Source organism: Hyperolius riggenbachi, chromosome 6, assembly GCF_040937935.1.
Source record: "Hyperolius riggenbachi isolate aHypRig1 chromosome 6, aHypRig1.pri, whole genome shotgun sequence".
Classification (NCBI taxonomy): Eukaryota; Metazoa; Chordata; class Amphibia; order Anura; family Hyperoliidae; genus Hyperolius; species Hyperolius riggenbachi.
In genome coordinates, this window is record NC_090651.1 from 84755499 (window position 1) to 84775531 (window position 20033).

Consider the following 20033-nt stretch of genomic DNA (forward strand, 5'->3'; position numbering starts at 1 on the left):
AGAGAATGCAGGGCCGGCACTCTGCATAATTCTGCTTACAGCAGAGGAGGTGAGTCGATGACAGCCGCGTGCTCACCAAAACTAGCAGGATGGAGCACCCTGCTAAAAGAGCCTGGGGAGAACACTGAAGCCTAACAGAGTTCCAAGGCGAAATATTGATGCACCATACAAAACAAGTACTTTCTCAGGTTCCATATAAATTCCATAGAGAAAAACACCCAAAGGAGCAATGACGTGCAAAATAACTCAGTGGAACAGTCGGCCTGCCCTATTTCATATTCCCCAGAGAAATCTGCACACCGAGCAAAATAAAGAAATAAAAAGACTATAGAAACAGAGAGATGCACTCATTCCCTTTAACATTATCTATGACTGCAGACACTTTCTAATGTTACAAAAAATGAACTGACATTGTGTAAGCATTTTAGTCGTTTCACACCCACAACCTCCCATCCCAAATAAAAAGAAGAGAATCATAATTGTATATTTTGTCAAGCATGACTGGATCCTGCCCGGAATTGGGTTTGGCACAATACATAGTTCAAGTAGAGGACAGAGATTGGTAGGCAGGCAACATGCACTTTACAAGCAAAGGACAATATATTCAATATAATGCATACAGACACATTCAAATTGTGACACAAAAAGGTTTAATCAGTTAAGTCATTGTAGGCCAGATGACTGGTCAACCAAAACACCGCCCTGGCCATGGCGGATGGGGGGGGGGAGGTGTCACTAATGTGGAAGTATGTGGAGGGAGTTCAGGAGTCTGACAGCCAAGGGGAAGAAGGAATTCATGTATCTACCCTACTTGCCCCCTACAGTCTGGATTTCGACCTGCACACTCAACTGAAACAGCCCTCGCCAAGGTGGTCAATGACCTCAACCTTGCCAGGGCCAAAGGCAGTTATTCCATCCTGCTCCTCCTTGACCTCTCTGCAGCATTTGACACTGTTGACCACCCCCTCCTCCTCCAATCACTACAGCCCATGGGCATCCATGGTCTTGCCTTGGCCTGGATCTCCTCCTACTTATCCAATCGCTCCTTCACAACTTCCTTCAATGGCTCCTCCTCAACCCCTGCCCCCCTCTCAGTCGGGTCCCCCAGAGCTCTGTTCTGGGCCCCCTTCTTTTCTCCATATACACTTCCTCAGTTAGCAAGCTTATCTCCTCCCTGGGCTTAAAATACCACCTTTATGCTGATGACACTCAGATTTACCTCCATACCCCCGATCTCTCATCCACCACCATAAACAAGGTCTCCACGTGTCTCTCAACAATTTCCTCCTGGATGTCTGATAGGTTCCTGAAGCTTAATTTAGACAAAACTGAGCTCCTGATCTTTCCACCCCATGCTGCTGCACCCCTCCCAGATTTCCACCTCACAATCGACAACACAACCATTCGCACTACCTCCCAGGCCCGCTGTCTGGGTGTCACCTTGGACTCTGACCTCTCCTTCATCCCACACATCCAAAACATCACCAGAGCCTGCAATTTCCACCTCCGTAATATCTACAAGATCTGCCCCTTCTTAACCCCGGACACGACCAAACTGCTCATCCACGCCCTCATCATCTCCCGGCTTGATTACTGTAACTCCCTCCTTTCTGGTCTCCCCTTGAAACGTACTGCCCCCCTTCAATCAGTGATGAACGCGGCTGCAAGACTCATCCATTCTTCGCACCGCTCCACATCCAAATCTCCCCTTTGTGAATCCATGCACTGGCTCTCTATCCATTTCAGAATAACTTTCAAGATTCTATGCCTGGCATATAAATCTGTGCACAAAACCTGCCCTACCTACATCTCGGAGCTTGTTCACAGGTATACACCAGATCGCCCCCCTCCGATCCTCCAAACGACCTTCGCCTCACCACCCCACGCATCTCCCACTCCCATGAGAGCTGCCCCCACCCTCTGGAACGCCCTTCCACCACCCATCAGACTTGCTTCCTCTTTCAACACATTCAAGCAAGCCCTCAAAACCCACCTCTTTATGATGGCCTACCCACCTCCTACCACACAGTAACTCTCTACTGAATATTTCACAGCCCCACCTAGTGTTTCCACCCTACCCTTTAGATTGTAAGCCTCTGGCAGGGTCCTCAATTCCCTAGTGTAATCTACAGGATCATGTGCTCCTGTCCTATGACAGCCTGTACTTGTATTACTGGGCCTACCTAACCAGCCCATATCGCATGATCATGCATTTTGTACAATTTGCATGTATAACTTTGCTCTATGTTGTATAACCTTGTTATTTCTGTCATCCTTGCATCATTGTATATATTTATTGTCCAGCGCTGCGTAATATGTTGGCGCTTTATAAATACAATAAATAATAATAATAATTGCGGTCCTGGTGGAGATGGCCCAAAGCCTCCGGCCTGATGAAAGTGGACTGAAGAAGCCGTGACCTAGGTGAGAGGGGTTAGCCGAATTTGAACATCAACACTAACTATGGTAACCTTCCAATGAGTTAGTGAAGATGTCATCAGCAGCCAGTAATTCTGCAATGGAATATACATAAAGCGTATATATATGTATGTGTTATAGGGGTTCAAATCATTGAATTGGAAATAGTACAGCCCTGACAGTGATGTTAACACTTCCCAAGTCCACACTAGCCTAATAAGAGCTCTGGCTCAATTTCCATTTTAAAGAATTGTACTGCTTGGATGCATTGATTGGCAAGTGGCTCCAACAATCTCAGAAACAATCAGCACCTGTCTGCTCTCCCAGTGAACTGGTGATTTGATGAGCTGGAAGAACAAACATCTAGTGTATAGATTCATAGTGGAAACCTACACAGTGACCTTTCATTACATCCGACAAGGTTAAGAGATGCAATGTTACACAGCACTAGAGTAATCTGTTCAAGGACCACAATCAATCAAGAAACTGGATACCCAAACCTCAATGGAGAGCTAAAGAAAACTCAAGAGGTATTGGGAAACTAGAACAAACCACATACACAATGATATAAACAACATCAATCATCATTAAAATCCAAAATGGTTAAAAGCAAAATAAAAAAGCAAACAGAGTATTGGCTGCTAGTGTGACGGCTGCCAGGTAAACGTTGTACACGTATTTAGAACACATATGCACCATCATCAACCACCTTATATCTACAGTTGGCATTAAAAGGGGATTCGGTTTAAACTCTTCATCTCTATATATAATTTCCAAGTGTCCCTGCGTCCATCACTGTGTCAGTGCTTTTTTGCACTAAGAATGGGACAGACGAAGAGACACTGCAGAGAGCCGGAGGAGGACGGGGCCAGAAGGGGCGGGCGTGTGTGCGCGTGGTGGGCGTGCACGTGCGCACGGTGGATTTGTGACAGACCTAGCCCGTATTTAAATGGGCTAAGGTCACTAGTTCTATCATAAAAATCTCTACATAAGTTGCCACCTCCCTATATTTCCTCACTAATCTCCAGATACCGTCCCACCCGGAACCTTCACTCCTCCCAGGAGACCCTCTTGTCCTCTTGCTAAGTCACCTCCTCTCACTCCCGCATCCAGGACTTCTCCCGAGCGGCCCTTCTCCTTTGGAACACTCTCCTACAGCCTGTCCATTATACTCCAAGCCTGGAAAGCTTCAGGCGTTCTCTCAAAACATACCTATTCAGACAAGCCTATAATTTGCTATAGGTAGCATTGGAGGCTCACTTCCTTATCTGCCAACACTAGTCTCTCCTTCCCTGATGTCTACAGCCCACTACCCTCCAGATAGTAAGCTTGCAAGGGCAGGTATCTCCTCCTAGTGTTTCTGATTCTGGTGTATTTTATCACATGGACATGTACCAGTATTGGTTATCTCTCAAACCACACATCAATAATGTATGTATTTGTATTGCTGGATGTCCTAATTGTATATGCATACATGCTCCCCTCTGTTTGTTTTGTACCATGTACAACGCTATGCAAGATGTTGGCACTGTATAAAATAAATAACATTAACACTGCATATAATAAGAGGTAACAGGTAAAAATTAACTAATATGCCACCAGGGGAAAAAAAATCATCTGTCAGCCAGCATAAAGAGATAACTGCCCACAAGTGCAGAATGGATGTGTCCCAACCGGTGTCTAACCCTGGGTTCACTCTAAAACATACAATTTGGTGCAAAGACACCACAAAATATCAGTGAAAAATGTTAATGAAAAACCACAAAAACATCCTTAACCAGAGTATTGTTACGAATAGGTGTTCAATACAGTGCTAAAAATATTGTAATGACTTAGGCTATGAATGCAGGGCTGATACAAGGAAAGACGTTGTGACCCACAACTGCAAAGCAGTGCAGCCATAACAGGCATGGATATAAACTAGTAGGTGATACTAAGCATAGGGCATCTGGGTCAGGTACATGTTACTAAAGGGAAAAAAGTCCAGGCTAACTCAACTGGTTTCAATACCAGAGCTGCATGGTGTCCATACAGAATGCCATTTTCATTCACAGTGGCATCCCTACAGAGTTTAGCCTGGTTCCTATAAAGCAGCATGTCTGTAACTACTAATACTAATGAGAATCTGTGACAGGACTTTAAGATTGTATACCAATGCAACCTATGTAGCTTGAAGGAGCGAGAGCAGTTTTGCCTTGAGGAATGGGTGAAAATCCAGGTAGCTAGAGATAGCAAGCTAATGGAGACACTAGCAGCAACATGTGGCTAGCAATATCATGACTTTGAGGGGTGAATACTTGAACATGAAGCTTAAAGGAATAGCGGTGTGAGGCTGCAAAGTGATTGGAGCAAAGTTGTCCAATCACGCTGCGGAATAGGTTGCTAGTGTGCAGCTCAGGATTGGAGTGTGGCTTTGTCACATCCTTTCCAGTAGGTGGCGCCTAGGGTGCGGTGGTGACCTGCGGGCTCGACCAAGTAAGTGTGTGTTTTTGCTGTCTATATAAGTGGGGTACCATTTAGAGATGGCCCGAACCTCCGATTTTAGGTTCGCAAACCTACCGCGAAAGTTCGGTTCGCGCGAACATTCGCGAACCGCAATAGACTTCAATGGAGAGGCGAACTTGGAAAATTTGTAAAAATTATCCTGGCCACAAAAGTGATGGAAAAGATGTTTCAAGGGGACTAATACCTGGAGGGAGACATGGTTAAGTGGAATAGACATCAAAAGTCCCGGAAAAAAATCAGGAAGTGTAATCCCCCCTTCCTTCCTCCTGGAGGGCGGAGGAGGCTCTTGTCTTCCAGGGAATTGTAGGATTTCAAAAGCCAGCTTACATACATTGGCCGGGAATCGAACCCAGGTCTAGTGCTTGGTAGGCAGCTCTCCTCACCACTATACCCTCACCAACACTACATGCTGAAGCCAGCTTAGCATGTACCATTATGATATATCCAAGAGAAAAATGAGCTTGCTTAGGGATTTGTAGGATGTCAAAAGCCAACTCACATACATTGGCCAGGAATCGAACCCAGGCCTACCGCATGGTAGGCTGCTATCCTAACCATTATACCACCAACACAACACACTGCAATGCTACATGCTGAAGCCAGCCTAGCATGTACCATTATGATATATCCAAGAGAAAAATGATCTTGCTTAAGGATTTGTAGGATGTCAAAAGCCAACTCACATACTTTGGCCAGGAATCAAACCCAGGCCTACCGCGTGGTAGGCTGCTATCCTAACCATTATACCACCAACACAACACACTACAGTGCTACATGCTGAAGCCAGCCAAGCATGTACCATTATGATGTATCCAGGAATTTGTCCTTTAATGTGCCACTGATCTTTTGGATACTAAAGCCTGGAATTGTATCTAGTGCCCGGCTCTCTACTGTGTGTGTTGAAAGACTAGATCAGGGAAGAAACAGTTTACAGAGTGGAGTGGATATGCCTGATGTGAAGACAACAAATCTGTAAGTCATCTTAAACGCCAGCGCTGGACAAATTTGAGGAGTCTGGTAGATGAAGGAGGCTGATACATTTCTATTGGCTCTTGAATTGTGCAGTTTGGCAAGTGGGTGACTGACCACCACCCCTGCTATCTGCAGTCACACACATCCAAGAGAGGTGATGGGGAGTTTGAAGGGATCAGGGATTTGCATAAGAAACCTGCCGGGGCAGCAAGCAACAGCAAGAGCAACAAGCGGTCCTAAATTACAAGGAGGGTGCATATAAACAGTAGGCATCCAGAGAGTTGCCAGACCTCTTCACATGGGCAACATTAGTTTTGCAGTAAAACTACACTATTGCTTGTGGCAGTTTGGGGTTGGATTATCATTTAACGTTGTAAGTACAGTTATCCTCTTATCGCAGATCCCCACACTTACAGACATGTTGCTATATAGGAACCAGGCTAAACTCCAGTGCAGAAGCTGGAGGAATGCCACTATACATGAAAATGAAGTGCGTTTCCCAGAGGCCCTTGCTGTGAATAGAGATTGGAAGGAGACAGGGGATGGATGTGTTCAGGAAGCAGGTGAGAGGAATGGGCGATCCAGCTGCTCTGTAGCTGAGCTCCAAGTACACTGCTGCTACAGAGGAGACAGTCAGGGCTCGGGGACACAGCTGGCATGCTGCAGATTAGTGCTCAGTGAGATCAGTACAGCATTGACGGGAGCAGACATGTATCACACTCTCATTTGAAAAGAAGACAGAGCGGATTGTAGAATGCGTCCTCAGTGCAGCCAGAGACAAATAGCAAGCAGCTTGCTGGGACCACACATATTAAGTTTGGACTACACACCACAGTCATTAAAAGGAAGCCAATATTACTACATAACGTATTCCATTTGAAACAGACTACTGGGGAACTGTATCAGCAAAAGGGCATATAGCCGTCCATTAATGGCAAAAATATGTCAGAAGTAACCACATTTACCGCCAGATAATCATATTACACTAAATATTAACCACTTTGCATCCAGACCTTTTTTCCCACTTATGGACCAGAGCAGTTTTGACAGTTTAGCTATATCCTTATTTAATCAGAAATAACTTTATTCCTACTTACGACACAGAAATTAAATATATATTGTTTTTTTCAAGACAAACTAGGCTTTTATTGTATGCCATTTTTTTCCCTCGAACAATTTTGTTTTCTATGAATTTTAATGGGAAAACAAAGAAAAAAATAGAAAAAACATTTATTTCTCAGTTTTACCAATTCCAGTTTAAAAATAAAAAGTGCTACTGTAGATAAAAAACACACATTTTGTTTGGCTATTTTTACTGCTTATCACAAAACTTAGATTATGTTCAGGTCACAATTTATGGTGAAGATATTTGATTCTGAAATAATGCTACAGAGTGTATTTTTCACTATGAAATGAGAAAATAGAAGTATTTTTAATAGTAAAAATCAATCTCATTAGCTCAGAAAACATATATTCCCATTCACCAATTAGTGCTGCATCAGATAGTGCCAGAAATGTGCACAGGAGCAAGCCCAATCCTGCACAGCACTGCTTCTGCTACAAGACGTATATCTACTGACTTGTGGCTTAGATGAAGTCACACAGGACGTATATCTACTGACTTGTGGATAAAGTGGTTAAAAAGCAACCATAGACAAAATTGAAAATCAGAGCTAGAGTAGTGAGTACAGCCCTGCCCTGCCCTGCCTGTCTTACCTGTCAGAGCCGTGATTTGCCTTAGTGTGGTCTTGTGCAGCCTATTGGCTACATGCCAGCCCTAGCTCCTACCACAGCCTAAAGCTAAGAGACACACATTAGTTTATAAGAGCTCCTCCCGCAGTCTGCCGTTTAGCTGCGATCAGCCCGGTACCAGACTCAGTCACAGGGGCGTACCTATAGCCCCTGCAAGCACTGCAACTGCAGGTGGGCCCGGAGACTCACAGGGGCCCGCACACGCTGGCTGCCTGCATAAGGTGATAGTGGCGAGAAGAGAGGAGGCAGCAAGCGAGTGGAACCCTGCTCCGACAGCAACACACATATCCCAGCAGGCACCCGGACAGAATCAGAGAGACACTCACGTGTACCCTCACAGGAAGTTACATCCTGCTGATGGAGCTAATGCTTCTGCTCCCCTGCCCTCTGATGCTGGCTGCGTGCTTGCTGGGCCAGGTCGTCAGGACAGCGTTCAGCAAGGAATGTAATTTCTGCCAGGATGATGCTTTGTACGTCCTGCACTGTGGTGTCGGGTGACACAGGGAAGGAGAGGACAGTCCGTGCAGGCTCAGCAGAGGGATAATTTGCAAAGGTATGCTTCATCCCTTCTGTTCCATGCAAAATCACCAATGATTATATCATTGTGATGTGTTAGTAGACACACATACATATTCATTCTCTCTCTCTCCCCCCTCTCTCTATCTCCCCTTTCTCTATCTATCACCCCCTCTCTCTATCTATCACCCCCTCTCTCTATCTATCACCCCCTCTCTCTCTATCTCCCCCTCTCTCTATCTCTCTCCCCCTCTCTCTATCTCTCTCCCCCTCTCTCTATCTCTCTCCCCCTCTATCTATCTCTCTCCCCCCTCTATCTATATCTATCCCCCCCCCTCTCTCTATCTCTCCTCCCCCCCCCCCCTCCATCTCTCTCTCTCCCCTTCTCTCTCTCTCTCTCCCCCATCTCTTCCTCATGCATGTCCATAGTTAACCCTCCTCACCATTATCCACCCCCCCCTTCTCTAGCACCCTTTATGCAACAGGCTAAGTTACATATAATTGATGTAAATATGCCCCCTGCTGCATACCCTTTTTTATGTTATGGCGGGCCACTGCATTATTAATTTAACATTGAGCGCAAGTGCAAGGTGCATATTTGGATGAAATATATGTGATATAGGTTATCGCATGATATATTTAATATATATTTCTAATACAGTGGCCCATATTCAATATATAATGCAGGGGGTGGGGGGCCCCATCCAAAAATTTCGCAGGGGGGCCCAATGATTTCTAGTTACGCCCCTGCTCAGTCACGTCAGTCCAGGTCTACTGCGCATGCGCGGGAGATAATTATCAAATCTTTAGTTTCCGAGGTCTCTGGTACACTTTAAAGGGAAGGTAAAAGGAGAGGGATATGGAGGCTACCATATTTCCTATTAAACAATACTAGTTGCCTGGCAGTCCTGCTGATCACTTTGTCTGAATCACACAGTTGCAACAAGCATGCGGCTAATATCGTTAGATTTTTGGCAGAGATATCTGATCTGCATGATTGTTCAGAGGCTATGGCGAAAAGTACTAGTGGCAGAGGATCAGCAAGTCAGCCAGGCAATTTGAATTGTTTATAAGGAAATAAATATGTCAGCCTCCATATTCCTATCACTTCAGGTTCCCTTTTAAAGTGGACCTGCACTTTTGCACAGGACACAAGGAAAACATAGAGAAAATAGAGATAGGGAGTAGAGGAGCACACACAGGCTGGATGTAGCTCCACCCCTCCTGCTGCCAGGACGATTGAAGCTAGCCTTTGTATGACAGCCAGGGAAGGAGATTATACTATTTATCCCTCCATCTCTTTGTGCCTGCTGTGTATATTTCTCTCTATACAGAATCCCCTCCTGAATAAATTAGTAAAAAAAATAAAGCAGACAGCTCAGAATGCTTCACTTTACATTGCAGTCTGTAGTAACACTCAACTTAACGACAGCTCAGGCCAGGTGATAATTCCTCACACACTTTACAGTGTTATCGCTTGCATTCCTCTCTCTGAATTAACATCTTGACTTTAACTTTAGAATTCTGTCATTATTTTAAAGCGGAATATAACCCAGAATTTCTTCTATTTTTATTTACAGCATACAATATACTAACACAATGTTTTTTTTTTAGTAAAACAGCATTCAAAGGGTTACATCACAGGGCTGACTCTTTCTTCTGCAGTAGGAACCCGCATCCAAACTGCTGTTAAGCTTATCTTGTGTACACATTCTTTACTGGATACATTTATGTAAACATTCTCTGGCTGTGCAGGACTTCAGCTGATGAGTCCTGGGGTGAAACACAGGTCAGAAATCAGTGCTGGCTGCATTCACAACAGAATTACAACAGTTATGAATAAAATGCACCAGCAGCTTTAAAAATAAATTAACTGAACTTTGGGAAGTTATAATGTCTAAATGAATAATGATATATGTCCACGAAAGCAAATATGATAATTGTATGGATTATAAAAAGTAGGAAAACACATTTTTGTTGAAAAATTTGTCAGAGTTTTAAACCGCTATAAGGATTGAAACCTTAATGTTAGAAATCCCTCCTTAACTTAAAGAGAACCTGTACTGAGTAAAAATATTTAAAATAAACACATGAGGTAACTTCAAATGAACATTACATAGTTACCCTGCCATCAGTTCCTCTCAGCTCACCATTTTCTTCTGACAATAATCCCTTCCAGTTCTGGCAATATTTTGTCAGATCTGAAATATATCAGTTCCTTACAGTAAAATATCAATTGCTGTCAGTTATAAGTGCGAGGAAAACTGATGTACCAGGTAATGTCCATGTTTCCCTATGGCTCAAGTGGGCGATGTTACAGTTTAACTGTGTGCTGACCAGAAAGCTGTTATGGGTAATGGCCATTGGCCATTTTCAAAATGGAGGACAGAAAATTCCCTTGATCACAGTAGACAAACAGGACGTGGGAGAGGAGAAAAACACTGAGCAGTAGACTACATGGAAGGTAATTATGACTTGTTTATGCTTATTTTGACTTTTAATTTTCAGTTTAGGTTTTCTTTAACCTCTTGACGACCAGCTAATGCCGATCGGCGTAAACTGGTCGTCTGCGGGTTACCATGGAGCGGCCTTTCCATGTCAGTTCACGGAGGGTGTCTCCGTGAACAGCCAGAGAGCCGCCGATCGCGGCTCGCCGGCAAAATGTAAACACGCGGGGAAGAAATCCCCGCTGTTTACATCATACGGCGCTGCTGTGCAGCAACGCCGTAGGGCAGATCGGCGATCCCCGGCCTCTGATTGGCCGGGGATCGCCGGCATCTGATAGGCGGAAGCCTATCCTTTAATGCGCAGGATGGAACTCCATCCTGCGCATTACGGAGAGAGGGAGGGAGGGAGGTAAGGAGGCAGAGGGCGGAAATGGTTGCGGGGGGGGGCTTTGAGGAGCCCCCCCCCCCGCAAAACGCAGATGGCCGGCGGCGATCAGACCCCCCTGGCAGGACATCCCCCTAGTGGGGAAAAAAGGGGGGAAGTCTGATCGCCCTGGCATAATACTGATCTGTGCTGCGGGCTGGAGAGCCCACGCAGCACAGATCAGGCAAATCACCCCTGGTCGGCAAGTGGTTAAAGGGAACAAGAGACAAACCATAGCTGAAAAATTGAAAAAGATTTTACACATACCTGGGGCTACCTCCAGCCCCATAAGCCTGGATCGCTCCCACGCCGCCTTCCTCCGCTGCCTCTATCGCTGGTACCGGGTCCCGTCACTTCCTCCAGACACAACCAGTTTTCCGCATGCGCAGGGGCTCCCTCTGGCTTTGTACGCATGCGCCTGTGCAGTACGGAGGGAGCGCACTGCACTTGCGTCGACTGGCCGAAATTACGGGACCCGCTACCGGCGGACAGAGGCAGGGGAGGATGGCGGCGTGGGAGTGATCCAGGCTTATGGAGCTGGAGGAAGCCTCAGGTATGTATAAATCTATATCTTCTTAGTCTCTGGTTCTCTTTAACAACAGAATCCTTATTTTAAAGTTTTCCTGAGGTAAATGTCTTAGTGAATATTAAGTGCTTTATCACCATGGTGATAACAGTAAAACAGCACAGAATCATTATAAAAGACAGGAGATGAGCTTAGTGAATTGTGGTCAATGTCTTCTTATTTCATCACAATTGGAAGAAAGTAATAATCCACGTTGCTTACAAAAGAAGTAGACGGCTTTTGCACTAGTTTTGCATGAATTTCCAGAAATGTTGTGCTGGTAGAAAAGTGCAAATCTTTTATAGAAATAAAAAGCTGTTGATCTAATTTCCAGAACTCGTCCTAAGCTGCCACACTGGGGGAATGACTGACAGCTTGTGCTATATGTGTTGTTTTATTCCCCACATGATTGAATTAAAGTTCTCTTTCACAGCTGTCTGTCATATCTCTTCCATGTAAACCCCAGCCAGCAGCTATACTGACATAGGAGAGCCGCATTATTTTATGAAAGCAGAAGCATCCAGATTGATTGACATCATTCAGTACATACTATCCTAAGAAGTGCTCTGGCTGCTGCTATTTTAGCATTAAAGTACTATCGTGAGTCCCGCTTCTCTTTGTTAAAGCTGCCACATCTTACATGGTAAATCTTATCTCGCTCAGATAATTCTCTCACAGACAGACTGCATCAATGCTGAGATTGCCTGAGAACTCTACCTATCTCCCCCTGTTTTAGAAGGAAATTGCACCATCTTAAGAAGCCTGAGAAAGTTTTGCATTATTTCTAGAAACCTAAGAGTTTCTCTCAAACATTATTGACAAAAGGAATTACTGATTAAATTAAATACAGAGGCAGATTTGTTTTATAGATTAAAAAACAAAATGCCAGGCAAAGTTAGTTGTGCCAACTACTGTAAATGATGGTGGTAAATTGATGTTGTGATAGCCAGGACAAATGGGCAAATAAAATGTGTGGATTGTATCTACAATAGCATTGTTTAGTATAAAACTATAGGAGGAGGAATTGGAAAAATTGTGTATTTTTTCTTTTCCTTGAATCTCCCTATAAATACTATAAATTACTAAAAGCAAGTATCATCCACAAAAAGCCTAATTTGTGGGCCAACAAAACCAAGATATATATCATTTAGGTTTGATAAGCAGTGATAACGTTACGTCAACTAAACCAAGATTATATATCATTTAGGTTTGATAAGCAGTGATAACGTTATGGCCAAATGAATGGGAGGGGTGCTGACAGGTGAAAATGACTCTTGGCGGTAAGGGTAAAATAGCCTGTGGGGTTCAGAGATTAAATGTGGTCTGTGCTTGCTGGCTGAAGAATCGAAAAGGAAAAAATAACTGCCAATTATTGACTAAAGTAAAATCCAGTGTTATAGTGTACTTTATGTGATTGAGTATGACCATTTCTGATATAGTAAACTTCTGATATAGTAATCTACTTGTGCCCGGTCCCTTGGGGTTTACTATACAGGGAATTAAAGTTAAACATTAAAAGAGAAAATAGATACGGTATTCTGTGGCTGTGACCTATCTTAGATGAGCAGAGAAATGAAAGTGATATTTTGACAGATTCACATGATAACTTTAGTGGTTTAACACCAGGGAAAGCTGATCTTACAGTCCCAGTAATCTCTCATCTATTTACTGTAACATGTTAGCTGTAATACAACAATAAAAAAATCAATACTACATACACAAAGACTTCATACCTGATTTTAGAATTACAGGTCATTTCATTCTCTGGGTAATGGATGTCCACTGTGTCCTGGATAACTGTCCCATACTCATACACCTTAATCTTCTTAGTCACACCAGCAATGGCAAAGTAATCACAGTCTCGGTCAAACTCAATGCTGCAATAAGACAACGTTTTGTGTTAACAGAAGGAAAAAAGAAGCATACCTAAGGGTGTGGATCAGCTGATGTAGGATTCCAAGGCAGTGAAAATCCAGTATTAGAGAGGAGGAATCCGCACAACAATCTTCAGGAACAAAGCAGCAAGTTTATTGTCCCATTACACACACATGCAATAAAGATCTGACCAAATGGCCTGGCCAACTTGCTGCGTTGTTCCTGAAGACTGTTGTGCGGATTCCTCCTTTCTGATATTGTGTTAATATAAAACAGTCTGTTCTCACGGTTGTGACGGTTACTGATCCATTCCCTGGCACAGTGATAGGCACCCATGGCTTGTCTGCTCAATTCCTGCCCCGCACACAAGTCGTATTTTCTCAATTTCTTCACAGGTCTGATCTACTTTTCCTCTGGGTATCCCAGTTTCCACATAAACATAATCCAATATGGTACTAGGGGAATGGACCACTATCGGCAGGGCCGGGCCGAGGCATAGGCTGGAGAGGCTCCAGCCTCGGGGTGCAGTGTCGGAGGGGGCGCGCAATTCATTCAGCTGTCATTCCTAATTGAAGCAGAAAGAAATAAGAAAAGGGGATACATAGCAGTGACTGCAAGCCAGATAACTAGATATTAAGGTGTTGGGGAGGTTGTGGGCCCTGTGGCGCCTCTTAGTCTAATAGCAATCAGTGTGTGACGGCTGGGGTGGCAGGGATGGAGGGGCGCACTTTGGTGTCTCAGCCTTGGGTGCTGGAGGACCTTGTCCCGCCTCTGACTATCGGATTGGCTATAAGGTAGCTTTATCAGTACTAACACTAAACTTTTAGTGGGTCATTAAAATAGAATGGCATAAATGAACAGAAAGCACCAGAACCAGAAATACGGATATAATGAATGCTCTTCTGGAAATCAGGCCTAGGGACGTAGAATGTACTATAGGCATATGTTATTGACCTCTCGTACAAACAAAAGCACCACTACTAAACGGCTCTGCAACAGTGGAAACCTACGCAGAGCTATCGCAAAAGCGCTGCCTACAACATTTTTGGAGCAATCCAGACGCGTATCTAAAGGCGTGCACATGGGGCAGCTGCTATAGGCGCCCCTTGTCACTCACCTCCAAGGGGGCGCATAAATAATCAGATCATCACCACTACCTTCCAGCAAGGTCCGAGTCCATGCTTCGCCACACATCCTGGTTCCTTCCCATTAGTGTTGTCCGGATCATGAACGATTCGGATCTTTGATCCAAATCTATTTTGTGAGTCGAATCATCCGAATCATCAAAATGAGTGATTCGGATCGCAAAAGGGGCGGGGCCAGGAGCGACACGCCCCCTCTCAGCGGGGTCCTGGAAGCAGAGCAGAGATGGATCGCTCTGTTGGAGGGGACTCAGGGGAGCCAGCCTTGCAGGGACAGGTAGAGGGGACATGGGTGCCACTGCCAGATATGTGTAGAGCACACATACTGGCTGAAATGTGCTGCTCATTATAGGCTGTCTGTTCCGTAGTTGTGCACAGTGAACACATTGGAAACTTTTGGCTCAGCTCAGCACAGCTCAGTAACTTTGCAGGCACTGTGATTGCAGCGTAATATAATGATCCTCCTGCACTAGGCTGTAAACAGCTGCACTTATCTTTGGGGAATGCTTACTTTCACTGTGCGACGTTTCCATTCAAGGTATACAGATGAACATGTAGGTGAAATGTATGTAAAGCATATGACTGCAGCATGTGGGTATTGTGTGCAAGCAAACATTTCTGCTCTCTGCTCGTCCCTCCTCCATTCTCTGTCCACTCCCTGCCCTCTGTGCATCTTCTCCCCTTCTCTGTGTGTCCACCCCCCTCTCCTTCTCCTGCCCTGCTAGTCATTTCAACCCCCGAATGCTTCCGTAGTCAAATGATCCGAGATTCGGATCAAAGATCCGGATCTTTTCAATGATCCGATTCGAATCATCCGGATCATTGAAAAGATCCGAACTTCCCATCTCTACTTCCCATGACGCATATTTTGCTGGCCGCCGGAGCTTTGCCATTAAAGTGAACCGAGCTCCTTTTTTTCACTCAGGACATTTCTATAGCACATGAAAAATGTATGCCGACTATCTGTTTCATTATTAAAATAAACTTTAATTTTACCTTGTATTTTACATTCAAAGTTGTTAAATTGGCCTGTTTGAGCAGGCCTGCCGACCGTCCCCATCCGCAGAGAGTTCAGGAACCTCTAATTGTTTTATTGAGCTAATTACCAAGAGGTAAACAATGCCTTTCATCCTCAAAGGGGGTGAATAATTAGGAGTGTGTCTTCAAAGCCAGGGTGTGTGTCAATGTGTCAAGATAGCATCTCTGACTTCTGTAAATAAGGAATGTGAGAAGGGGAGGGGGGAACATGGCAGCTTCTATGTCAGGAGGGATTTCAGTGAAAGAGAATGTGGTCAGTTCCCTTTAAGCGCTGGCCCATACACAGTAGTCGGAGACATTACTTTAGTTACCTCCCTGCTGCTTACTTCGTCGCCCTGACAACCCTCGCATCCCCCTCCTGATTGGATCCTGCTGCTGCCGCTGGGGCTGATGGGGTGGGAGAGCAGAGGAGAACAGTGTGTGTAGCTGACTGTAGCTGCTGCAGCCGGAGTTCCATAGTGAATGAGTGCACACTACTGAGTGAGGCAGGCAGAGACAGAGACAGCCAGAGAAAGATCCGAGAGCTGCATGCCACTGTTCTCACAGGCATGAGACCGCGTAGCTGAAGTGACGCTGACCGCTATGTGTGAAGTTACTGGAGCAGAGAGAAGGAGCTCCGGACAATTTAGATAAGAGGGTTATTTGCCTTTCCTATTCTGTCTTCTCCCTCCCACTGTCCTCTCTTTTCTGAACAGTGCAGTATGGTGGTGTGATTATACATGTCCCTGCCATGAGACTGGTGAAGAGATTCCTCCATTTCCACAAAGTATTTCCCTCCTGTTGCTCTCTATCTGCCCTCTTCTTTCTCTCTCCTGTGTTTTTACCCTCTCTTTTAAGTCCACCCTGTACTTTCCCACACTTATCACTCTCTTCCATTCCCCTATCCCACTCCCCCCTCTCTCTGCTTCACTTCCCCCTCCTCTTTCTATCTATTGTCCCTCCCTTAAAAGGAACTTTCAAATGGAATGAATCTGGCTAGCTTAACTTACCTGGGGCTTCTTCCAGTCCCTTGAAGTCCCCCTGTGTCCTCACTGTCATTCCGCACTGCTCTGTTCAGTCGCTGTCCCATCTAAAAGCTGGCAGAGTCCACCAGTCGCTGGCCACCACACATTCCCTACCCTGTGCCTCTTTAATCACGTTCCTATGTCTGGGAGTGTTCTGCTTATGCGCAGTAGCAATTAGCAATTTTTACTTACTAATACTGCCAGCTGTGGGAGTGCAATTGAGAAGGCACAGGGCTGATGGAGCAGCGCAGAATGACAGCAAGGAACCAGAAGGACTTCAGGGGGCTGGAAGAGACCCCAGGAAAGCAGCTGGCGACATTACATTCTCTCCAAATTTTCTATCTTGAGGCACCTGGCTGTTTTTTTTTACAGGGACATGAGACTCTGCTGGGGGGGGGGGGGGGGGGGGGCGCAGTTTCAGTATTTGCCATAGGCGCTTTTTTACCCAGATACGCCACTGGAGCAATCATATTCAAGGAATACAGGGCCAAATCGCGGTCACTATGGGAATCAAAATAAAAATCATGGTACTTTGTGATTTCAGAATTTGCAAGGGATTTCCAGAATTGGAAAAGTGTTGCTAGTTGGGCCCGGGTCTAAGCACAAAACATATACAATATACTGGCAGCTAAGTGTTTCAATAGCCCATGTCTAAGCTTGTCAGTCAGTATCTTGGACAGGTTGGTGGTGGGAGGGGTTTTTGCCTCTATACTTTGTATTATTTACCACTGACAAAGTCCTATTAATAGGGTGAAACAAGTTGTGTGGTTTATTTATGTGCGCGCCTACATGTACTGATTAGATGGTGAATCAGACCAGTGCACCAAGCTGACAATATATATTCATATACTTTCATATACATTTATATACAGTATCTTGGCATTAAGACCTATGTTACATGGACAAGCGCACTATTCCCTTTCTTCCACCACCCATTGGAAAGCACTCCATTGTACCGCACAGTCATCCCTTCTCACCCTGATATAGTAGAGTGAGGCATCTGTACAGCACTCATCTGCTGCAGTGTCACATGCATGATCCAGCTCAATCCTGTTGGGTACACCATTAGATGCACAGGATCAGCAGGAAGACCAACTATGAGCAATGTTCAAATGCAAAAAAAGTGTACTAAACTCTATATATTGGCGCTTTAAGTCCGCCAGGAGAAAAGCGCGATATAAATGTTCTGTGTTTGTATATCCCGCTTACTGCAGGGTCACTTAAAACACACTAATATTTCCAGTGCAGCTTTTAACAAGAAATGTATATATATATATATATATATATATATATATATATATATATTATTATATAGTGCCAACATCTTCCGCAGCGCTGAACAGAGTATATATAGTCTTGTCACTAATAGTCGTATGTCTATGTATGTATTGTGTAGTGCATGTATATTTTAGTCAAGAGGCAATTTAGGGGGACTCCTTGCAGTTGTTGACCTGGCTGGGATTTGAACCGGGGACCAAGCAACGCAAGGCGAGAGAGACAACCACTACGCCACCACTACGCCACTAATATTATACATGCGAAAGTTTGGATGTTTGTTACTTTACTCAGTCACGCAGCAATGGCTGAACGAGTTGAATGAAATTTGGCACACATAGTACATTACCTGGAATAACATATAGGAAAGAAGCAGGGGCTAGCGTAGTGTAATTGGTGGGGCATTAGGAGTAATGTAGTGCAGTGTAGCTGCTGGGGAAGCAGAGGTTATTGTAACTGGGCAGTGTAGATAGAGGCAGCTTGAGGGGGGGGTCCATAAGATGCTCCTGGATAATGGACTCAACAGGTTTAGTTTATATCTGTTTTTCCCTGATTTTTTTCCCTCTAAAACTTGGTGCCTGTCTACATTTTGTTTACTAGCACATAGTTGCACAATCTGTGTACTTCCTCATCCCTGTGCCTCCCACTCCCTCTTCTTACAGATGAGGAGGCTGACTCAGCAGCACTACCTGACACTTCTTAAGAAAGAGTTTGTCTTGCAGCAACAATCAGGAACATATTGCTGAAGATTTATACCATCTGCCAACTTCAGGCTTATGCAGAGATTCAGGAATATTTTAAGGAATAAAAAACCCTATACAGAAAAAGGACTGTGTCAGATATAGGTCGAGGCAACAACTCAGGACCAAACTGTTCAGAATAAAAAGTTTAATTGCAGCAAAAGTTTTTATGCTTGGCAAATTAGAGTCCTGGATCTACTTGCCTGGCTTTGTGCTTTTCCCCATCTCTAATAATCCAAGACCTTATTAACAACAAAGCAGATCTCATTTGAAAATACAGGTCGTAAAAATAATGCTCTTATTTTGATTTTGCAGATAGTGCACGATCATAGTGCACGATCCACATGGCAACATGAAAGTCCATAGACTTTCATGTTACCATTCACACTACAGGTGTGCGTTCCCATGGGTTACGATGTAACGCTTCTGGGGACATAAAATCGCACGACGCACACGTTTTCCGACGGGTACGGCTGCCGGCGTCCGCACTCTAGCGCTCCCCAACGTGCATTCCGTGCGTTCACCGTGCGATGACAACGTAAGCACAAAATCGTGTTCGTACTTGCGTTGTGTAGTGTGAATGAGCCGTTAAGGCCTCAAAGTACAACTGAAGAGGGAGGTACTATATATGGAGGCTGCTATATGTATTTCCTTTTAAGCAATACCAGTTGCCTGGCAGCCCTGCTGATCTTCTGCCTTTAAAGGGACACTTAAGTCAAACAAAAAAAATGAGTTTTACTCACCTATGGCTTTCCAATAGCCCCCTGCAGCTGATCGGTGCCCTCGCCGTCTCCCTCCGATCCTCCTGGCCCCGCCGGCAGCCACTTCCTGTTTCGGTGACAGGAGCTGACAGGCTGGAGACGCGAGTGATTCTTCGCGTTCCCAGACACATTAGCACCCTCTATGTTGCTATATGGTATATGATATATGCTATAGTAGCATAGATGGCGCTATTGTGGCCAGGAAGGCGAAGAATCACTCGCGTCCCCAGCCTGTCAGCTCCTGTCACTGAAACAGGAAGTGGCTGCCGGCGGGGCCAGGAGGATCGGAGGGAGACGGCGAGGGCACCGGACAGCTGCAGGGGGCTATTGGAAGCCCCAGGTGAGTAAAACTCATTTTTTTTGTTTGACTTAAGTGTCCCTTTAATATTTTTAGCCATAGATCCTGAACAAACATGCAGCACATCAGGTATTTCTGACACTTTTGCAAAATCTGGCAAGATAAGCTGCATGCTTTTTTCAGGTGTGAGATTCAAACACCACTGCAGCAAACAGATCAGCAGGACTACCAGACAACTGGAATTGCTTAAAGAGACTCTGAAGTCTCTTAAAAATCATCTTTTTAACATTACTGCCCTAAA

The 20033-nt window shown here is 44.8% G+C and overlaps 1 pseudogene; it reads right to left on the minus strand.

Annotated features, from left to right (window-relative positions):
• LOC137522056 (E3 ubiquitin-protein ligase COP1-like) overlaps window positions 1-13810 on the minus strand; it is a 199341-nt pseudogene extending 185531 nt beyond the window's left edge.
• Between the last annotated feature and the right edge of the window lie 6223 nt (window positions 13811-20033).